Consider the following 21211-nt stretch of genomic DNA (forward strand, 5'->3'; position numbering starts at 1 on the left):
ACATGGAAGAATTAGGCGGTAACATCCATTGGTCACATGAACCGTAATTCGTTTATTTTTAGTTTTCATACTTCATTTCGGTATCATGTGATTTCTTACATCCAAACAAAAACAGATTGGCGTCGTGTAGTCTGTTAAGCTTCGTAGGGAATACTGGCTTCAGTTTGACGTCATTGCAACCCTTTCACCCCGAAGGAAAAGCAGTACATTGGTTCGAAAAGTCCGTAAATATTACCCACCTGCAAAGTATAATAAATTTCCAGGAAAATAATAATTATGTTATATTTTAGCGTCCTGTTGCACTGATTTAAGTCCATGATTTATTTCACCGTCTTTTAGTGCATACACTTATCTACCTCACTCCTTTCTCCCGCACTACATGTTTCGGCACAAAAGTGCCATCTTCAGGTGCTTATTCGATTAACGTCAAACTTGTTCACTGCATGCCTTGTCTTCATATTAAAATAATTAAAATATATATTTATCATATATACCGACAAATATCAAATATTAAAAATATTAAAATTGTTCAGGATTTTTCCTACGTCGTATCTCACTTCTCGAGTCACCTCTAATCTCTTCTGTCAGAGCACTCTTTCTATTATCGTATGTGGATNATGATAAATATATATTTTAATTATTTTAATATGAAGACAAGGCATGCAGTGAACTAGTTTGACGTTAATCGAATAAGCACCTGAAGATGGCACTTTTATGCCGAAACATGTAGTGCGGGAGAAAGGAGTGAGGTAGATAAGTGTATGCGCTAAAAGACGGTGAAATAAATCATGAAAATAATAATTCTCACGATTACCGCTGAGCGCTGAGACCAACACATCTCTCGTCTTTCAATCTGTTCATCGAACTCATTCACGCAGCTTATAAAGTAATGGATATAAATGTTGGACAATTACAATAATAATATTTTGTGATATTCTGAAAATTTTACCTCAAACCGTGCCTGTTCTTTCAGACAGGAACCTGATCAGCAAGTAAGCTTTGAGTGTTTCACCGCCTCCACTGTTCAGGCTATGTTCTTATTTATTTATTTATTCATTCGTAGTTTGTTTAACGACGCTCCAATATCTCACATTAACTGGCGTGAAATAAATTGATTATCAGTAAGTAATACAATAGAAAGAATTTGGAAAGAAGTGGCCGTGGCCTAATTTAAGGTACAAACCCTTGAATTATCACGAGGAACCCGTCAGAATTGTCAGTGTCCAAGCCAAGATTTGAATCGAACGCCTATCCCAGTCGGTATAGCGACTGGCCCGAGTTCTATTCCCGGCAGAGACAAGATATTGTCCAGATCCACCCAGCTTCCTGTCCAATGGGTATCTGGGGCTCTTTCACCGGGGTGTAGAACGGTCGGGGCGTGAAGCTGACTGTTTATCTTCATATAGTGCCGATGTCAAGAATGACGGAGCTATATTTCCACTGCCCAATAGGTCCTCATGATGTGGTGTTTAATTAATTAAGCACAATGACAAAATTAACTTTTTGCCCTACCTACAGGACATTTTACCACTTAAGCCAGCCTGCTCAGTGACAACGAGTAATCTATTAATGGATGTAAAGGAACTAGCTGCATCCATCTTCAGGGTAAAAATGTGGACGGTGGGGAATCGGGGGGGGAGAGAGATAGCTACGCGTTTCCTTGTGGTGCTGCATTTTGCTGACGCATATGAACATTTGACTACCGGGCCATGCCAACTTCGGTAACTTTTACTGGCCAATTCCAGGATTGTAAATGAGTTAATGGAATCTCACCAAACCGCCGCATATTTGCGCGTCAATAGACATTACGAGGCTCTGGAATAAACCCGTCAAATTAAATCTGCAGCCAGCACTAACAGTAATTTAGTGCGTAAATAAAACCGTAACTCTGCTGTTCATTACTAAAACATAAAAAAAAACTCGTTTTACAGTGAATCAGATGCTTTGCTTTACGTCGATTATTTCAGTAATTATCCAGTGAAAATGTCCCAGCTTCATTCTCTTTGTAATAAAGTAGTTGTTATTCTGTTCTCATGGACTGAGCCCTGTAGATATTTCTGATACGCAATTAATCCTGAGCCAGTCACGGTAGCCGAGCGGTCTAAGGCATGTACTGTCTCCGCTCGCTCGGAAGCCGGGATCGTGGGTTCGAATCCCACTCAGGGCATGGATGTTTGTGTGCGTTCTTCTGTGTTTGTGTACAGGTAGAGGCCTTGCGACGAGCTGATCACCCGCCCAAGGAGTTCTACCGAATGTGTAAGATCTAGAAAAACCGAAGTGAACGGAGAAGTTTATGGAGGTAGGCCTAGGCCCACTGGGGCTCTAGTGCCAAGGAAAAAAATTAATCCTGAACGTACAAATCTTTTTAGACTCTAGTAGGACTCCCTGGGTGGGGAAAGGGTCTGTCGCAATATCCTTGCCAACGAAGGATAAAAATACGAAGAAAAATCCTTTCCCACAAATTCAATGGGCCAAGACTGTAAGTCATTAGATCAGGCAGCCACTTTTATTTTTCAAAGACTTCATATTTGTAAGAAAAATCCATTCGGGAGAAAAAGGTAAACGGCAACAGGTCTACAGATGGGTTCCACATCTCCGGCCCTCTGAAGCTGGTTAGGCGTGTGGTCACATGGACACCTGTGTCATCTTGTCTAAAGCACTGACGTTACCGTATTTCTTAGAATATAAAGAAAGGATTTTATTTTCAAATACTACTTAGGTAAGAGCAATACAAGAAAATTATATTAAATTTTGTCAAAACTTTTTTTTCTTCGTTTTCTCTTTTGTAAAATAGGGGATCTTCTTATAATCAGGCTTGTGCAGTATTAACCCCTGAAAATAAAATTTTACTTCACTGTATTTCATTTTTAAAGTGACTGAAAATTCTTATGATTTGGCATCATTAAATAAGTAAATAAATATATTATAAAAGTAAATTTTAATAGGGCCTATCTTTCACTGCACAGCCCTTGTAGAGCTTGGCCAATTTCCAGTTCCTTAAACTATACACAGTCGGTAAGACTCCTTGGACGGGGGATCGGCCCATCGCAAGGCTGTTACCTACACACAGAACAACAGAAACACAGAATAAACGCACACAGACATCTATATCTCGAGTGGGATTCGAACCCACTATGCCACTGTTCGAGCTGACGAAAACGGTTCATGCTTCAGACGTCGAGGCCACTGATCGGCCTAGTAGGGCCTAGAGAGCTAGGCGCGGCCACTGATCGGCCTAGTAGGGCCTAGAGAGCTAGGCACGGCCACTGATCGGCCTAGTAGGGCCTAGAGAGCTAGGCGCGGCCACTGATCGGCCTAGTAGGGCCTAGAGGGCTAGGCGCGGCCACTGATCGGCCTAGTAGGGCCTAGAGAGCTACGCGCGGCCAATCTAAGCGTTCTGAGAAGCAGCGCGTTGCTTGTGGTGACAGAGACTGGGGGAGTGGACAAACTGGGAAGTGCTTGCAGAAAATGTTTGCATTTCCGCAGGAAGGATCAGCTGTATCTGACACCATCCCTTGAATTCTGTACATGCCTATACAGCCTGACGTGTCATATCTTGAAAAGAAACCAAGTGCAAGTTAAGTTTTTATGTATCTGTGGTAGCTTCACTGCAGTGAAGATTCACGTTATGGCCGTCTAGGTCTACATGGTGAAATCGCGTTACATAATTACCAGCGTTTCAGAGAAATATACTGCCTCCACCTTCAGGGTAGAAAAATGAAGGCATTATGTTCTTCTGAAAAGTTTACGAACCCCTACCAGACTACACGGTGCCGTAATCGAGAAAGTCACAAAATGAATCAATAGGCGGCCACTTATGATCTGTAATTCCCAGCATTTTATGGAACCCGAAGGTTCATTACCGTGTTCACAAGAGCCCTCCACTGGTCCCTACCCTGAGTCAGAGCAATCCAATCCATACCATCCCATCCTATCTCTCTAAGATCCATTCTAATATTGTCCGCTCACCTACGCCTTGGTCTTCCCTATGGTCTCTTTCCCACCAATGTCCTATACACATTCCTCGTCTCCCCCATCCGTGCTACATGACCTGCCCACCTCATTCCCCTTGACTTGATCATTCTAATTATACTTGGAGAAGAGTACAAGTTATGAAGCTCCTCATTATGCAGTTTTCTCCAACCTCCTGTCACTTCGCTACGTGGTCCCAGCACATATGAAGTAAAAGGTAAAACATCTCCGAGACCAATTAAACACCACGAAATATAGGGGAATGGGGAGTAGAGGTAGAGCTCCGGACATTTTTGATCTCAGCACCAGGTGCAAGTGAGTGGCCATCTTCACGCTTCGCCCGTTTTACTCCCATGGAATGAGCACTCAGCCCATCAGCTGGAGGCTGGAGATCTGTATGGACATATAGGAGAAGAGCAAATCTCTTCCTCCGTCCTGGACTAGAACCCCGATTTCCCGTTCGTCGAGCCGGTAGGCTAGTCGCTGTACACGATGTTGCTAGTGTCATCAGAAAACCTACGAGACAGCATTCAATTGCCGGTGGTAGGGAAGGGCATCAGTGCTTCGTCCTTGTCTCCAGCTCTTTCATCCGTGACACCGCTTCGCAGTTCTGTGTTCGCAACGACTGGGCTCGTGAAGCAGCGTCGTCAGGTTCCCAGCAGATATACAGTAAAATTACGGATTGATATCTGCCTGAGGATTTCAGTTGCTATTGACCAGGCCAGCAACTTGAACTCTTCAGGATGATAGGCAAGACATGGCATACATGTGCTATATAGTTAGGTCAACCGTCGCCATAACAAAGTGATTTGTAATCAGTCATTATTCTGCAACTGAATATTTATTTCCTGCTACGTGTTTCGGTCTCATAGGACCATCATCAGGTTACTTACTTACTTACTTACTTATTGATGGAGCTGAGCCCGTCTGGAGGAACCACCAATTCTGCAGCTACTCAAGAATTTCCCAGCATTTTGTGGAACCCGAAGGTTCATTACCGTGTTCACAAGAGCGCTCCACTGGTCCCTATCCTGAGCCAGATCTATCCAATCCATATAAGATATATAGAATATACCAAGGATATATTGTATTAAAGGCATTGAAGTGTTAAAATTATTTTAAAAAATCGTTAAAATTATTAAAAGAATTATTTAAAATTATGTATGCAATTTTTAAATTTTCCAAGTTATAGTGCCCATTATATGGCATGTGGATCCATGCTGTTAGGCGCCCAGGGGTAAGTGTCGGTGTATATGGAGGCTATTGTCATGTGCAGTGCTAATGTACACGTATGAAGTTGTGTGCGTTACTATATCATGTGCGCTTCCTTGTATGGCTATGTACTGCACTGCGCTTGGGGAGGAGACCAAAAGGAAAGAGACCACTAGGAAAACCTAGACGTAGAAAGGAGGATAATGTTGCAAATGGATGTTAGAGAAATTAGGTGGAGTTGGGTATGGACTCGATTTATCTTGCTCAAGATAGAGGGAGACCAGTGGTTGGCTCTTGTTAATGAGGTAATGAACTTCCGTATTTTCATAAAATGTTGGGAAAATCTCGTGTAGCCGAGCGACTGTTGGTCTCTCAAGAAAGGCTGTCCAGAAGAACTGCCTTAAGGATTTCTTGTCATATATTCCTTGATCTTCCAGCTCTTTGTCGCCTGGGATCACGAATGTATCAATTAACTCCGTGGGGCTGACTCCTTGAGAAGCCACAAGTTGATAAGCTACTCAAGAATTTCCCAAAATTCTGTTGAAACGGAAGGTTCGTTACCATGTTCACAAGACCCCTCCACTGGTCACTATTCTGAGGCAGATTAATCCAATCCATACCGCCCCATCCTATTTCTCTGATATCTGTTTTAATACTATGCTTCCACGTAAGTCTAGGGCTTCCTAGTGGTACATTTGCGCTAATTTGGCAATGCGTTATCCTCCAACTGATTTAAACGTTGCCTGCACTTATATTCATAGCCTTTCTCTACCGCTTCCAATTTAATTTGTTTTTATTCCCATTTTCTACTGGTTACTGCGAAATATACTGCGATATCGTTACAAATTTTTAGGTTAAATTAATTTACCCATTCATGTGTATTTCTTTTCCGTGCCACTCACGAGACATTGATCCTTGTTGTGTGAATTTTGTGTGCCTGGAGGTAAACGAAATGTCCTCCGTCATCTGAATGAAGTTAAGACAATTTCTTGCGGATTTTGAGCTGTAGAATTTATATTGACTTGTTAATAGGTTCACATGGAAGAAAAATATTGAAAAATTATGAATGTGATTGAATATTAACTTAACATAATGATTTTCAATTTTTTTTATTCAAACTTCGCAGGCAGTCTTGAAATCAATGGCGCAACGCGCGAATACACTCTTCTTTCCCAGAAAGGAATGCCAAAGCTTGCGCCATTGCCCTGCTTCTATGTGCTATATAGAACTTTAAACACGGGTATAGATTCTGTGGAATTAGGTGACACGAAGAGAAAGCGTAGCTATGAACTGTGCGAAGAAGAGCGATTTCCTTCTTCAGCTTGAATGACGTTTAAATCTGTGTGAAATGAGGGAACAGAAGCGGAAGTTATCTGAAGGCTGGACGTTTATCCCTGTAACCGGCCGTGAAGGCCCACATTTTCTCTATACAATCGGCTCGCAGATGGGGGTGAGGTTGTCAGCCTTACACGCCGGTGGCCCTTTGTCACCAAGAAGATTCCTGGTACTCATTTCTGTTAGAGGCTGTGTCGACCTTATGGCCATAGTGCGGCTGGAAATATTAGATCAATTGAAAAAATCTAATGATCTCATCGGGAGTAAAAACCGCGACCTTCCGGCTTGTAGCATAGTGCCTGTACTGTATTTATAGGTTCCACATGAAAGCCCAGGGTTCTATATCTGACAGAGTCTGTATTCCAGTTCCCCGAAATAGAAACCTAAACAATTACAGTGCGACGTATTCTTCGCAGAAATTCGAGGAAGAAAAATTCAACTTAGTGTAAAACAGGCGAAATAGAAACCTAAACAATTACAGTGCGACGTATTCTTCGCAGAAATTCGAGGAAGAAAAATTCAACTTAGTGTAAAACAGGCGCGGTATTGAGCAGAAAGTTACAGCGTCACTAGCAGACAGAATTTCTATGAAATCCGTTGTGTGATGCTGGAGATGCAGTAGGCTTAATGAGAGACCCACACCAACCGCTTCCCATCATGCACCTTTGTTACTTACGCAGTGCAAGGAAAGCTGGGGCGCACTGTACTCTGCCTATACGTGTGTGTGTTTCATGTGGCCACACTTCAGATAGTGTATCTTGTCATGTAATTAGATATATTGTAAGAGGAATGCGTATAGGATATTGGTGGTAAAGCCAGAAGGAAAGAGACCACTGGGAAGACCAAGGCGTAGGTGAGTGGACAATATTAAAATGGATCTTAGAGAGATAGGATGGCATCGTATGGATTGGATGGATCTGGCTCAGGATAGGGAACAGTGGAGGGCTCTTGAGAGCACCCTTCGGGTTCCATAAAATGCTGGGAAATTCTTGAGGAGCTGCAGAATTGGCGGTTCCTCCGGAAGGGCTCAGCTCCATAAGTAAGTAAGTAAGTAAATTATTGTAGCATGTAGACCCGTTGCTAGGCAACGACCGCGAAACAAACAGACAATGGTCGTTGCTAAGTAATGGCCGAAAAAACACGCAAGCGACAATAGAAGAGCTGTTGGGAGCAGTGTTCTCTGTGCGGTCCGTGCCGAGGTTATGTAACGAGGTCTAGCTACCATTAGAGAGTCTTGAGACGGCAGTTAGAAGAGTAGGAGGCTGGTGGGACACAATCACAAGCCCAGGAGTTAGTCAGTTGGAGCAGTGAGTTAGTTGAAATCGACACCGATTAACCCCAATGTACTTGTCTACACACGCAGTTAACCTTGGGCTAAAATTTTATATGAAGTTGGTAACACTGATATGCCTCTATAACTACTGTAGTCGTTTTATCGCTCTTCTTCTAAATAATTACAACAAGAGACTCCTTCTATCGCTGAAGAAGTTCTTTCTTATTCTGTATCGAATTCGTGTGTTTATGGATCTCAAGAACGCAATGTTTCACTTCCTGCTTGGATCAATACCTAGAGATTTATACCTTTCCAATTTTTCCATATAAAATATCAACGACAAAAGCATTAGACTCAGGTAGTAATGGATCAGCTCTACGCATTTCCGTGTGACTAGCTTCACTGAACCTACGTCAATTGAGTGAAGGGGGAGTAGGTCTTCCACCCGTTGCACATGCAGAGGAGTGAGGTCCCATGCATGCAACTGAATGTTGATAGCATTATATTTCCTATGCAAGAACAAGTAAAGAGAACGGGTTGCAAGAAACTTCTTATTTGTATCAGAGTAAAACTGTACATTTTGAAGTTTCTATGCCATCTTCAGGCCATCGAGGCGAAGGAAATTTGGAAGTAATGCTATATGCAGGGCCGCGCTATAGCTCAAGCGGTTAGTCGCTGGCTTCCCATCGCGGCGGCTCGGGTTCGATCCCGGCTCTGGTCAAGTGGGATTTGTGGTGGACAAAGTGGCGCTGGGGCAGGTTTTCTCCCGAGTACTTCGGTTTCCCCTGCCAATCTTCATTCCACCAATTGCTCCACAATCACCCTCACCTATCATCTGGGGCTGGTACAATAGGCCAGAAGTGGCCGCAGTACAAGGGACTTAGTCCCACCCCACTAGCAATAAAAAAACGCTATATGCACCTTAACATGGACATCAGACGGATCTGAATATTCTGTTCGCTCTCCCACCTTCCTCTACGACGGGGAAAGAACGCCTGGTACATCTGAGATTGGAGGTGGGGCCTCTGAAATATTTTGAAGTAATGGTCCGGGGAAAAGTTTTCCAAAATTCGGTGTTTCAGATCGTAGCCCGTCTCAACTGTCCACTCTAATAAGCTGAGTATATAGAATAATTGTGTGTATATGAATGTAAGAAACGGCCACGAAGAGATTTGGGAGGAGTAAGCTACAGATCACCAATTATGACTGGTCAGAATGGCGTAAACCTAACTGTATGGCTTGTGTGTGTGTTTCGAATGGTCATCATCCAAGTTTGCAGTAGGCGGGATATTTCTGTTATTGTAGAGGACAGCGGCTCTGCGGTGATGTGTCCAGCAGCAGGCATGCTTATCGCACATGCTGAATGTTCCTTTTGTTTAAGGGATGCTGTTGATTCACAATCCAGACTAATTGTGGGGATCAACTGTCCTCCTGCTCTGAAGCTAATCACTCGTCTCAATTTCGTAATAGACCGAGTTTTCATGGCGCGGTGCTTAGGTAAACCCAAGGATGGATAACTTTGCCATATTTTCGTGATCATTGAATTACTTACATGTTGCAGTGTGTTGTATGCTGGCCGCCAGTTCGACAGGCCTTCACTGACGCCAGAACGTGAGGTGTAACGGGCAAAGTAACCACCCACTTTTTGTATTCTTTCTGTGTTATAATGAAGGCAGAGTGAGTGAGCGGGGAGTAAAGTTTTGAAAAATATTTTCTCTTGTGTAGAAGACAATTTTGAGAGAATCTATAATTTCACACACGTTACAATGAAATGTGTAACTTCGGGCAATGTTCTCTTTCCGATAAAATGTTCCTTTGAGAATAGCTTTGATCCTGCCTAAACCCCTAAGTCTTTTGCAAGTTAAATGAGAAGTTGTTTGAAAACAAAGTCTGCGGACGTGACCGGAATTGGGGTGCCCCGGAACAAAGTGCAGGGTTAATTTACTCGATTGCTTCAGTCCCGTGCACTATCATGTCAAGGCCGCGGCATTGGGGTTCGTCCTGCTGGAATATCTTCCAGTGCATGGGGTTTATATGCGTCTTCTACCACTATCAGCTTTCGAAATAACCCGCAGCTAATTTCGGACTTTTGCCATGGTATAGTCCTGCTATATATTTGCTTCAAATTTGTAGGAATTGAGGGAATTGAGAAACCCACGAGGAGAGCATAGTTCCCCATCAGAACTGTGCTGTTTTATTTAAATATTTTGCTGTAGGGTCACGAAGTTTTGTATCCGAAATCCTCTTGTTTTCGCCCCTTCAAATGAAAGTTTCGGAAGCTCCGGTAGCTAATTATTAAATATTAGCAAGAATTGTAGCCGGGATAGCTCAGTCGGTATAGGGACTAGCTACGGGCTGGACGACTGAGAGTTCGTAGTTCGAGTCCTGGTAGGGTAAAGAATTTTCTCTTCTCCACGTCTTCTAGAACGGTTCTGGGGTCCACACAACCTCGTATCCAATGGGTTTCAGGAACTCTCCCCCGAGTAAAGCGGCCGAGGCGTGAAGCTGACCACTTAGCTCCAGCTATTGCCGAGGTCAAGAAAATGTGGATATATACCTCCACTCCCACATACGCCTTGATGATTGAAGGACAGATTTTACTGTAGCAACGTCCTAAGAAGATGAAATATTTCTACATTAAATTTGGTTGCAGTAGTTCTCAGCCCTTCTATACCGCTCCCTCTGTTTCCAACAACTCTCCCCTACGGACTGTATGTGACATAATGCACGTTCTGAAAATTTACGTTCCAGAAAATGTATTGAATTTTGTAATGATTTACTGTGAGTTTTTTAAACATGCATTAGAAGGATGCAGAGTAATGTGAAAATTTGTTGAGCGCTGCAAAATTTTTCAGCGCAATTGCTGAGCTCCAGTTTTCACCCTTATGATAAACATCTCAACATTTCAATAAGAAATCTTAAAAATAAAACACCGAAAATTAAGTATAAAACTATGTAAGATTTGATTTCTTCAAGTACAAAACTGTCACAAGTTCCTCTGTTTAATAGGTAACATAATATTCAGTGTCTCCCTTCATAGCAGTTCCACAGATACGAGTACGTGGCTGCTCTCTTGTTGACCAAATGTCTGTCCTCATCTTCCGTACTTTGGGTCGTCACCGAAAATGTATTTTACTTGAGTTTCCTGTTTCGATTTGTGTAAGAAGCACTGCCTGGTGTTGGCGAAAGGAGATTCTTTTGTGCACTATTTTGGACTGCGTTTCATGTCGTGAGGACTGAATCATGATAAATCACAGTAATCGATGTGCCAGTGCTTGTGCTTTTTTTTCTGTTTGCTTATTTTATTACTCTGTGCCGAGTGGTGAAGTTACGTAACGTCAGTAAGGCATATTACGATTATCATTATAGTGCAATTCATGATGTGGACGAGGTCTACAAGAACTAGAACATGCATTCCATAGAATCACTAAATATCGTATCAAAACTTTGTTAGGAAATTTTAATGCCGAAGTAGGTGGGGTAGACATGGAGACTATGGTTCTATATATCCACTCACCCATTCGTCTTTATGCAGTAGTTCTTAATTAGTTAGCACAGGAACGATATTTTTTTTCTTTTTTCTTCCTTGGCACTACAGCCCCAGTGGGCCTAGGCCTACCCCCATGAACTTCTCCGTTCACTTCGGTTTTTCTAGATCTTACACATTCGGTAGGACTCCTTGGGCGGGTGATCAGCTCGNGGAAACAGATCCGAACCCACGATACCGGTTTTCAAGCGAGCGAAGACAGTACATGCCTTAGACCGCTCGACTGCCGTGACCGGCCAGGAACAACTTTACCTTTCCTTATTGCTCAAGACGAAGTCGTGTGGCTGGATAGGCTACCGGTCGGTACGTCACAGTTACGAACTTTGTGAAGTGCGCGAACGGAAATAAAGTGATTAATAGTCTGAGAGCTGTAACAGTATCGTTTGGCTGACGGCTAAGCCATTATATCATTGCTGTAGCGTAAACAGAAACAGGGCAACACTTTACGACAGAATACAGCTGATGGGCGTCTCCAATTGTTACCCAGTTGTAAGGACGTATCCGGGTGCAGTAGGGAGCGGATAATTCGATGTAGCAGAACCCGACATACAAGAACCTAGCAACAGACGTCAGTGAACTCTTCCTGTGTGCTTCATGAAATACTCGCGGGAGTATTACAGAGGGATCTTAAATTTAGTCCTGTTGTTACTAGATGCCGACCGAGCGACCGCCGCTTGTCGGCGAAGTTAGTGCCAACTTTAGCGGATAGAGGGTGCCGCGTGATCAGCGCAGCGAATTCCCACGGCCTTTAATTTCGGTAGGTTGGTCGGTATAGTTAGGTTGCGGACTAAAACCACAGAGTTTGTTTTGTTTGTTACTAGATGCACCCGGATTTGATACAAGATAGTCACACACTTTTCTTGTTTTATATTGAGATGGGATATTAGTTGTATTTGTTACGTACTGCGGTCTCAGAGATAGAAAGGAGTTATGAAAAATGGAAAATTGGGAGAACTATAAAAAATTCGATGTTGTACCTCCTGGACGACAGCCCATAATTTCAGATTTCTGGTACTTTTTTTCCTCAGCATCTTTCCAGGATCTTCTGTCATTCTGTGTTGATCGCTATCGCAAATGCAAAGGACTTTGAACCTGCAGAATGACTGACACACAAATTATAATTAATATTGGCAAGTTTTGTTCTCAGTGTAGCTCCGGGGGGGGGAAAGCGGTCCCTTTCCTTCCTTCCTTCCTCGCTCTTTTATTTTACTCCCTTCTCTTACTGACTTTGTGATTTACATTGTTTTGCTTTTCTCCCCATTCTTTCTCCCCCATTCTCTTTTTTTTCTATTCTTTTTTCCACAATTCTTTTCTTCCTTTTATCTCGTTTTCTTTTATACGTATATGTCTGTCTTTTCTATTTCTTTTATCTTCCTCTCTAGCTGTCTTTCCTGCCAGTTATTTTACTCTCCTTATGCTCTTGTCTTTTTTTGTTTGCTTACTTGCTTGTTTCCTTCCCCTGTTTTAGCAACTCGGACAGTTCAGTGTCTTGATGTACGCAGTTTTCAGGCTTTGCAGTCGCGAATGGGAACTGGTGAAGAACAGCGGGTTTCGAAGATGTGATACGTAACTGTCGTGGCTGTTTCAGAGCTCTGACCAGTCCTTTGCCACAGAATTCTAATTAAAAGAAAATCCGTGTCCTTTAATCAGAATCTGTAGTCAGTCGTTAGGCTAATGAAAATAAGTGTGTTCTTCATAATATGCAAGTAGATAAGTTTCGGGTTCTAAAAGGGACATACTTAATAGCTACCGTTTTCATCGTTATAATAACCGCCGCCACCGCCCCCCCCACCAACAGCAACACCATCATGAATAATCACGAATTAGGTTTCAATTCATCGCCGTTTCAAAATTTGCTCAGATCTTCCCTATACTCGTTCTGCATGAGTTCTGAGGTTTCTACGAACGTAAGGATGTAGATCCTTGCCTTCTTTTTAGGACACCGTGTGGCTACCGACATCGAGACAAAGCTTGCAGACCCCGAGACCACACGACGTGAACACAAAAGTCAACTGCATGAAGCGTTTTTGATTTTTGGTTTTCCTAATTGATCGTTCTATTGCAAGCGAGATTTGAAATTCTCACTACGGCGCTGACTGGACAAGACTCCGTCTTTATGTGTAGATGACTTCTCTGCCATGAAGATGGAGGCAGCTGTTTCTTACGAAATGCTTTTACATACGTACACAAACAACTCTGTAACATAGTCCAGAAGACAATCTTTATTCCTCCACTGGGTTGTTTTTTTATTGCTAGTGGGGTGGGACTAAGTCCCTTGTACTGCGGCCACTTCTGGCCTATTGTACCAGCCCCAGATGATAGGTCAGGGTGATTGTGGAGCAATTGGTGGAATGAAGATTGGCAGGGGAAACCGAAGTACTCGGAGAAAACCTGCCCCAGCGCCACTTTGTCCACCACAAATCCCACTTGACCAGACCCGGGATCGTACCCTGGCCGCCGCGGTGGGAAGCCAGCGACTAACCGCTTGAGCTGTGGCGCGGCCTTCCACTGGGTTTTTACTCGAGCGCTTCTTTACGTATCCTTGTACTCGCTGTGTTGGTGAGTCCACAGGTTTAATATTCCCACAGAGAAGCAACTATTTCGGTAGGCGCGTAAGACTTCATCTTATAAAGTGACACCCCCCTGTAGTTTCTGGACTTACATCTGCTAAAGAAACGTGACAACCGTGAAAGAATTTCTCAGACTCCTTGTAGAGCTCTCAAGCCGAAATTAACAAATTTCCATGATCGAAGTGAAAAGCAAAACGTGAAATCGGTGCGGAATTGTGTAGCAGGGTTTGTCATTGCGAATGCCGTCAGTATATTTTAAGCTAAGGTTGTCCCTGCGCTAAACTAAGCACTGCACCATGAAGGCGTATGGGGAAGTGGATGTATATATCCACATCTTCTTGAACTCAACACTAGCTGGAAGAGAGTGGTCAGCTTCATGCCCCTGCCGCTTTACCCCCGGGGGCGAGATCCCCCGGTACACATTCGATAGGAGGTTGGGTGGACCCCAGAGCTCGTTACTTAAAGTGTGTGTAAGTTAAAGATTTACCACAAGGTCAATAAACGGATATGTTGAAAAATAAAAGAATTCAAATGTCAATTTTGATATTACACACTTATAATAGCCATTTCAAGAAATATTTACACCAGATCAAATTGTCTCAAATGCGTGACATTAAAACGCCGTGTTTGACTACTTTTATCGTCGTAATTTCCGATGATGAGTTACAGACTGTAATTAGCCATTATGTATTTTTTTATTGCTAGTGGGGTGGCACTAAGCCTTTATAAGGGCCGGATATGGGTGGCACTTGTGACAGCTGTTTTGCACGCTTACTCACGCGCTAAATCGCTGTCTGTCTCCGCTTACATGACCATTAAACCGGCTTTATTGATTATAATGTCATTGGTCCACTCGACACCCTACAAGTTCTGTGATGAACCGCGACCATTATGATGTGACTTAGAGCAAACACCATTCCTGTCGGGAAATTGAATTATTGAATAGTGTTGTTACAATTCCCGGAAGCAAACAACATTGCAGCTAATTATATGTGCATTTTGGCCTACCACTAGTAGTCCTGTGTCCAGAGGGAATATTACCTATATGCCTCTCCATTTAAAGTGTTGATTTGCACCTTTTGTGTATCCCACGGCCACATAGGGGTAAGTTTCCTTTGCAGAGGAAATACACCTCATCACAAAATATGGAGCAGATTTCTTCTTGATAATCTAACACAATATTACGTATATATTGACCGGTTTATTAATTCAACCATCTTTCCTTCTACGTGATTAACAATCGTAACTTAACTCCGTGGTGATGAGGGGTTCTTGAGAAGCCGCCCGGGTAAAGGTTATAGCAGTTGTGATAAAACGCTTCGTAGATTATGCGATATTAAATTTCTTCCAACGCAATAAAATCCTGAAGTTGCTTTGTAACTCCCTGGGTGACACACGATTTGTTAGATAGAGGCGTTAGGAAGGCCAAACACGAAGTTTCAAATAGCGTTCCAAATGTTAAAGCCTTTGGAATCAGGACTGGTTATTCTTTGGGTTAATGTAGTGGTTTATTTTCACGTGAATATGGTCACATTTCTACTTCTGTAGATTGTGCAACATGTGGATCGCCTTCGATTTATTACTGCCGTATATTGGAACCGAAAACATAGTTGTGACACAATACTGACTGTGCAATTTAAAGAATGGTGCATAAGTTTAAATGTTTACGAAAGCGAACGTATAATTTATTTTCAGGTCCGTTTGATGACGACTCTGCTACTACAGGGGAGGAGCACTCGTACAGCCTGTCAAGTCCTACCCCACCCTCTTCACTCTATCGCAGTACAGGCATAGAATGTCAGCAGATCTGCCACATAGCGAAGAAAATGAAGGTAAGTACTAATATATATTTATATACGAGTTATATGTTATTTAATGACATTTTCAATAGCTCAAGCTCTTATATTGTTGAACTGCAGGCGGATTTGAGGATTGAAGTTTGGGAAGGATCGAGGCCGAATTTGCTGGTAGGAACCGACGAAAACCACGAAGAGCCTCAAAATGGCCGCTCTCAATCCCGAAACTGTCTTGCGCGTACCAGTACTTCTATAAACACAGGAAACATTCACATGCGTTGGAGAGAAGTGGACGGCCCGGTAAGAATAAGTTTTAAACCAACAATCGGTGGAAGTCGGAAGACCTCGGGAGTGGCTTGCAAACCGTTGAAAACAGCGCTGAGCTCAGCAGGCTCTGTGGGTTATTCTATACGTAATAATCAGACAAGCTGTTCGCCTCAGTTGTGATGTAACATAGCGTGTGATGTCCATCAGCAAACAAGTGCTATATCTGTACTGCCGCCGTTAATACAGGGTGTTGCTGCACAGGTTTCCCACTAGACAGCTATATTCTACGGACCTCTCGGTTAAACTAATCTGTCAACAATATAATTTTCAGAGGAGAGAAAACCAACTTTGAAAATGGATTCTATGTGACACTGCAATGGAAGTAACGTTTGTTCGTATCCACTTCATAACGTTTCATCTGTCTGGGCAGCCATTGCGGTATTTCCGTCTCTTCTTGAGATTTCTTTCCGTCAGGACTCGCGTACTGACGAAGAGATCCTCTCCAAATTCTGAAATAGTCTCATAAGGTTGTGAGGTGTTGAGGTTCCCACATTTTCCAGACAATCGGCTCACAGATGGTGGCAAGGTTGTCAGCCTTACGCGCCGGCCGCCCTTTACCCCCCAAAAAGATTCCTGGTACTCATTTCTGTTAGAGGCTGAGTCGGCCCCAGGGCCATAGTACGGCTGGGAGGATTAGGTAAATTGAAAAATCCACCTCATCGGTACTGGAACCCGCGACCTTCCGGCTTGTAGCACAGTGCCTCAACAAACTACGCTACCGCGTGCCCCCACAATAGTATCGACATAGTCTAAATGTGTAGTGATACATTTGAATTAATATTGTTATTGCTTACACTGTTCTATTTATTATTATTATTCTATTTAATACAGTTTTTGCCATTAGTAATGTATCCCTGGAAGGAAAAATGCGCAGAGGAAGGAAAGTCTGAAGGAAAATGCGGAGGCATACGGAATGTTTCCACGCGGATCCGAAGTGCAGCGTAACATCAGCTACTCCTCATAACTTGTGTCAGATTATCGTCGCAAAATGGCTCGCGTGCCCCTATCGGCTGCCTGTGACTGGAAGATCAGAAATTTGTGTCGAATTTTAACTGAAACTGGAAACCCTCGGGCCAAATTCTTCTGCAAAATTACGCAGTCTGCGTTTACTTTAAGTTGATAGGCATTATGGCCAGTATATATATATATTTATAAACTTTTGAAGAGAGCAATCAATTTTACCAGTACAAACTTACAAAAGTTGGTGTCCATGCAGGCGTGTGCAGTGCTGCTTTACATGTACATCGCTATCTTGTGATTCTGGTACGGATACTCTTAGTCCTGGGCCACGAGACAGTGGCCAATTCGGCATTCTGATACGCAAAGGAGTTGTATAGTCCTTTCACGTTGAAAATGGAGACATTCCGCTTTTACGAAGAATCAGCCTGTCACCGGCAAATTTGCCCCGAAGACAAAATTTCTGACCCGTATTCAGAAGGTGCCCGGTACGTATCTCGGCCAGGACACACTGTCCTCACTGTGTTGTCCCGTAGTTTCCACCTGCTCACGCTGGTTCATCGCTCGCGGATTACTCTGTCCTGAAGATGGAGGTGATACGTTCCTCCGAAACGTCGGTTCACACAAGATCTACACGGCAACACATCCCAAAAGACTGTATTCGTCACAGTCACCGGCGTGAAAACCTCAAATCTTGCACGAGACATTCCTTCTGTTTGCTTTTTAACGTAGTTTCTCATGAAACTGGCATAGAATTGCACTTCAGAAATGAAGTGTACGATTATAAACTGAGGGTGTATTTTCACTGCTGTAGCGGAGTGTTCACTGCCCGCGGTATGCACTGTGTTACGGAAAGGTAATTTAGTTTCAGGAAATGTACGTATTCTTCCGATCGCATTTGTTGGCCCCATCAGCAGAGAGCAGCGCGGTAAAAGAAGCATTTTCTCCCGGGCCTCGGCTTGTGTAGTGTGAGTACAAGGCGCGCCTGAATTGTGACACTGATGCTACTCGCTGTACTTCGCTGGTGAAGAAGATGCCGGGCAGCACGGCGTTGAGGAGTAAGGAATGCGACACTTAGGAAACGTTATCATGGCCTACACCACATTTTTAGGCATATAAAACAGTTAAGAGGCAAAACTATCCCTGTAACAGGCCGTGGAGGCCCACAGAGTTGTGAGACGTCGAGACTCCCACATTTTGTCTAGACAGTCCGCTCACAGATGGCGGTAAGGTTGTCAGGCTTACACGCCGGTCGCCCTTTACCCCCCAGGAAGATTTCATAATAATACAAAACATTGCTATAATTACATGTGATGTACGGATGTTAAACTTGGCCCATTAATATGAAGGATAGATACGTGGGAGAGGAAACTGTTTAACGTGTGGCCAGTTGCACCACTGAGCTCAGTGACACCAATAAGACCATTGAGGGTTGTTGTGCTGTGACGGATACAAACATTTGTTACTGTTAATGCTGGAGATGTTGCGTCATGTAATGAGAATGATCAGTGAAGAGTGGGTGGTAAGAAATGTTTCAAAAATGAGCCTGAAGGTAGGAGGAATATTGAGATGGCTGGAAGAGGAAGAGATGAAGGCAGAAAGCAGATGACAAAGAAAGAGGCATCTGTCGTAAGGGGACCAACGTTCTTAGAGGCTGGTAGACCCAAGGAGTAGTTAAGTAATAGCAAACTGGGTTTCCATTCCATCATATAAATTTTCCCATTAAATTAATGGAGAACGCGAAGAATCTCCCCCCCCCTCTCTGCTGTTATTTTGTAGTGCAGTGAACACATGAACATGGGGGCTCGCAATCAGTGATTCGAGTTTTTCACTTAAGCGAAGAGTCTTATCGTGGTCATGCGGGTTTTGACTCGGAGTAGTCTGGCAGCTGGTTACCGACATTTCGCAGAATATAATGTCTCCTTCTTCAGGGAAATCTAAAGATTGCAATATGATTACTCCTTACAAATGTTGCTATTATAATTGGGTTCCTTACATTCGTTTCTGTGAGAGGCTTGGTAGACCCCAGGCCCATAGTCCGGCTGGAAGTCAATTGAAAAATCCAATTACCTCATTGAGAATCGAACCCGCGACCTTCCGGCTCGTAGCATAGTCAACCATAGGATTCTAATGAAAGTGTGTTCTAAGCACTGCTCGTAACGCTATGTCTCACTTATCCTGTCATGTTGATATTGTAGCTACAGGAAGTGCGATTATGTTATGTTAAATTCCATCCTCAGTTAAGATTCTTTCTCCGCGGAAGCATGTTTTCCTAGCTGTTCCCTAACAACGGCTATAAAGTTTACAGTATCGTACATTTAAAATTCTTTGGATCGGTGAACCGTTACTGGAGTTAATTCTTCGTGGTTTATATCACTAGCTTCAAATTTGCCCCTCTTTTTTTTGAGTGGCTCGTGGCTATTTCCTCCGCAAATCCGCATCATTATGCAGTCCCTTTAGTTTATCTGACCCTAACTCGGGAATGCGCAGAATAATCCAATATCCGTCCGTAACGGGAGGAAAGGGTGGACGTGTTACAATGTCAGAAACAGTGCCACTGTGACCTCATTCAATCAGCCCCTGGCTACTGTCTCTACCCGCACTGTAGCACAGTTATAATCTGCTCTAACCGTTTATCTCTGTTTCTCCCGTGTTGTTGCCAGAGATCTGACGCAGTTGACGGAGCAGCAGAGCTAGCTTTTGCCCGATTGAACATAAATCAATGCGTTCAATGCTGGAAACAGTAATTAATTTCATGATCTTATAGAAGAATGTACACAGTGCTTTAGTAGCCGGGATACCGCAGTTGGTACAGCGACTGGATACGGGCTGGATGGACAAAGGGTCGCAGTTCGAGTCCGGTAAGGTCCAATTTTTCTCTTTCCCACGTCCAAACTGGCTCTGGGGCCCTCCCAGCTTCCTATCCAATGGATACCGGGGGGTTCTTTCCCCGGGGGTTAAACGGCCGGCTCGTGAAGCTGACCACTCACCTCCAACTAATGCTGAGGCCAAGAAAACGTGGGTCTATACATGCACTCCCCCATACGTCTTCATGGCATAAGTGCTTAATTAGTTAAACACAGGGACAAATTTGTCTTTTTTACACAGTACTTGAGAGTTTATACTCTTGAATATGTTGCTTCATTTTATATAATTCCCACTCCAGAACCCACATCTACAGAACAGAGACATGAACAAAATTAAAAAAAGTGAAAACGCAAAAACCCTTACAGAAGTACCACAGTTTCCACTCGAGTTCTCTGCGCGTGTGACTATTACGGATCTGATGTCAATCTGTATATGAAAGGATCTCTAGTAATATCAGATTTAATCTAAATCCGTGTAGTGGGTTTCGAGTTCCAGCACGCAAAGCAACGGGAGGAGATGCGGTCTCCCTGATATGCTTTCAGTGCGCGCTCGTCATGCAAGGAGCGGATAAAAAAAATGGACAGAATTAATGTGAAAATGAAGCACTGGAAATATCGGAGTAAGGTGAGGGAAGGCAAAGCAATTAAACCATAAATTATGCTATGAAAGGAGGAATTTAGAGGACTAAGAAATATCTTAAATTTTAAATGATGTCGCTGTTGGCCGATCACACTGGCTGTGCAGTGTAAGGTGTGAAGTGTCTTCGCCCCCTTGGAAACTGGAGTCTTCGGTTCCAATCCAAGTCGACGCATGGATATACTGTATGTTCTGCGTAAGGAGCACACTTGTGACGGATTAATTCACGGTGCAAGAATCGAACCAACGGCCTGTAAGATTCAGAGTCTTCAAATTAACCCTGATATAGAAACAGACAACTGGACGTAATTCTTGAAAGGAAGAAGACTGATGCTACAATCTTTCAGCCAGCACCAACAATAAGATTAGTTAAATTCGGGAAACAGGAGTTTCTGAGGAAACATATTTTGAAATCACTATAGTGAAGCCTCTTGCTACAAGAGCGGTGCAGCAACATACACTGAAGGGGCCGCGCCATAGCTCAAGCGGTTAGCCGCTGGCTTCCCACCGCGGCGGCCCGGGTTCGATCCCGGGGTCTGGTCAAGTGGGATTTGTGGTGGACAAAGTGGCGCTGGGGCAGGTTTTCTCCGAGTACTTCGGTTTCCCCTGCCAATCTTCATTCCACCAATTGCTCCACAATCACCCTCACCTATCATCTGGGGCTGGTACAATAGGCCAGAAGTGGCCGCAGTACAAGGGACTTAGTCCCACCCCACTA

General features: G+C 43.4%; 1 protein-coding gene across 2 annotated transcripts in view; it reads left to right on the plus strand.

Annotated features, from left to right (window-relative positions):
* LOC111863470 overlaps positions 1 to 21211 on the plus strand; it is a 43658-nt gene that overhangs the window by 404 nt on the left and 22043 nt on the right. For both annotated transcript variants that reach the window (XM_023849817.2, XM_023849816.2), the window contains exon 2: positions 15605 to 15741. The gene's annotated coding sequence lies outside the window, so the exon portion shown is untranslated. The remainder of the gene's footprint in view (positions 1 to 15604; positions 15742 to 21211) is intronic.

This window comes from Cryptotermes secundus, unplaced genomic scaffold, assembly GCF_002891405.2.
Source record: "Cryptotermes secundus unplaced genomic scaffold, Csec_1.0 scaffold2860, whole genome shotgun sequence".
NCBI classification, from domain to species: Eukaryota; Metazoa; Arthropoda; class Insecta; order Blattodea; family Kalotermitidae; genus Cryptotermes; species Cryptotermes secundus.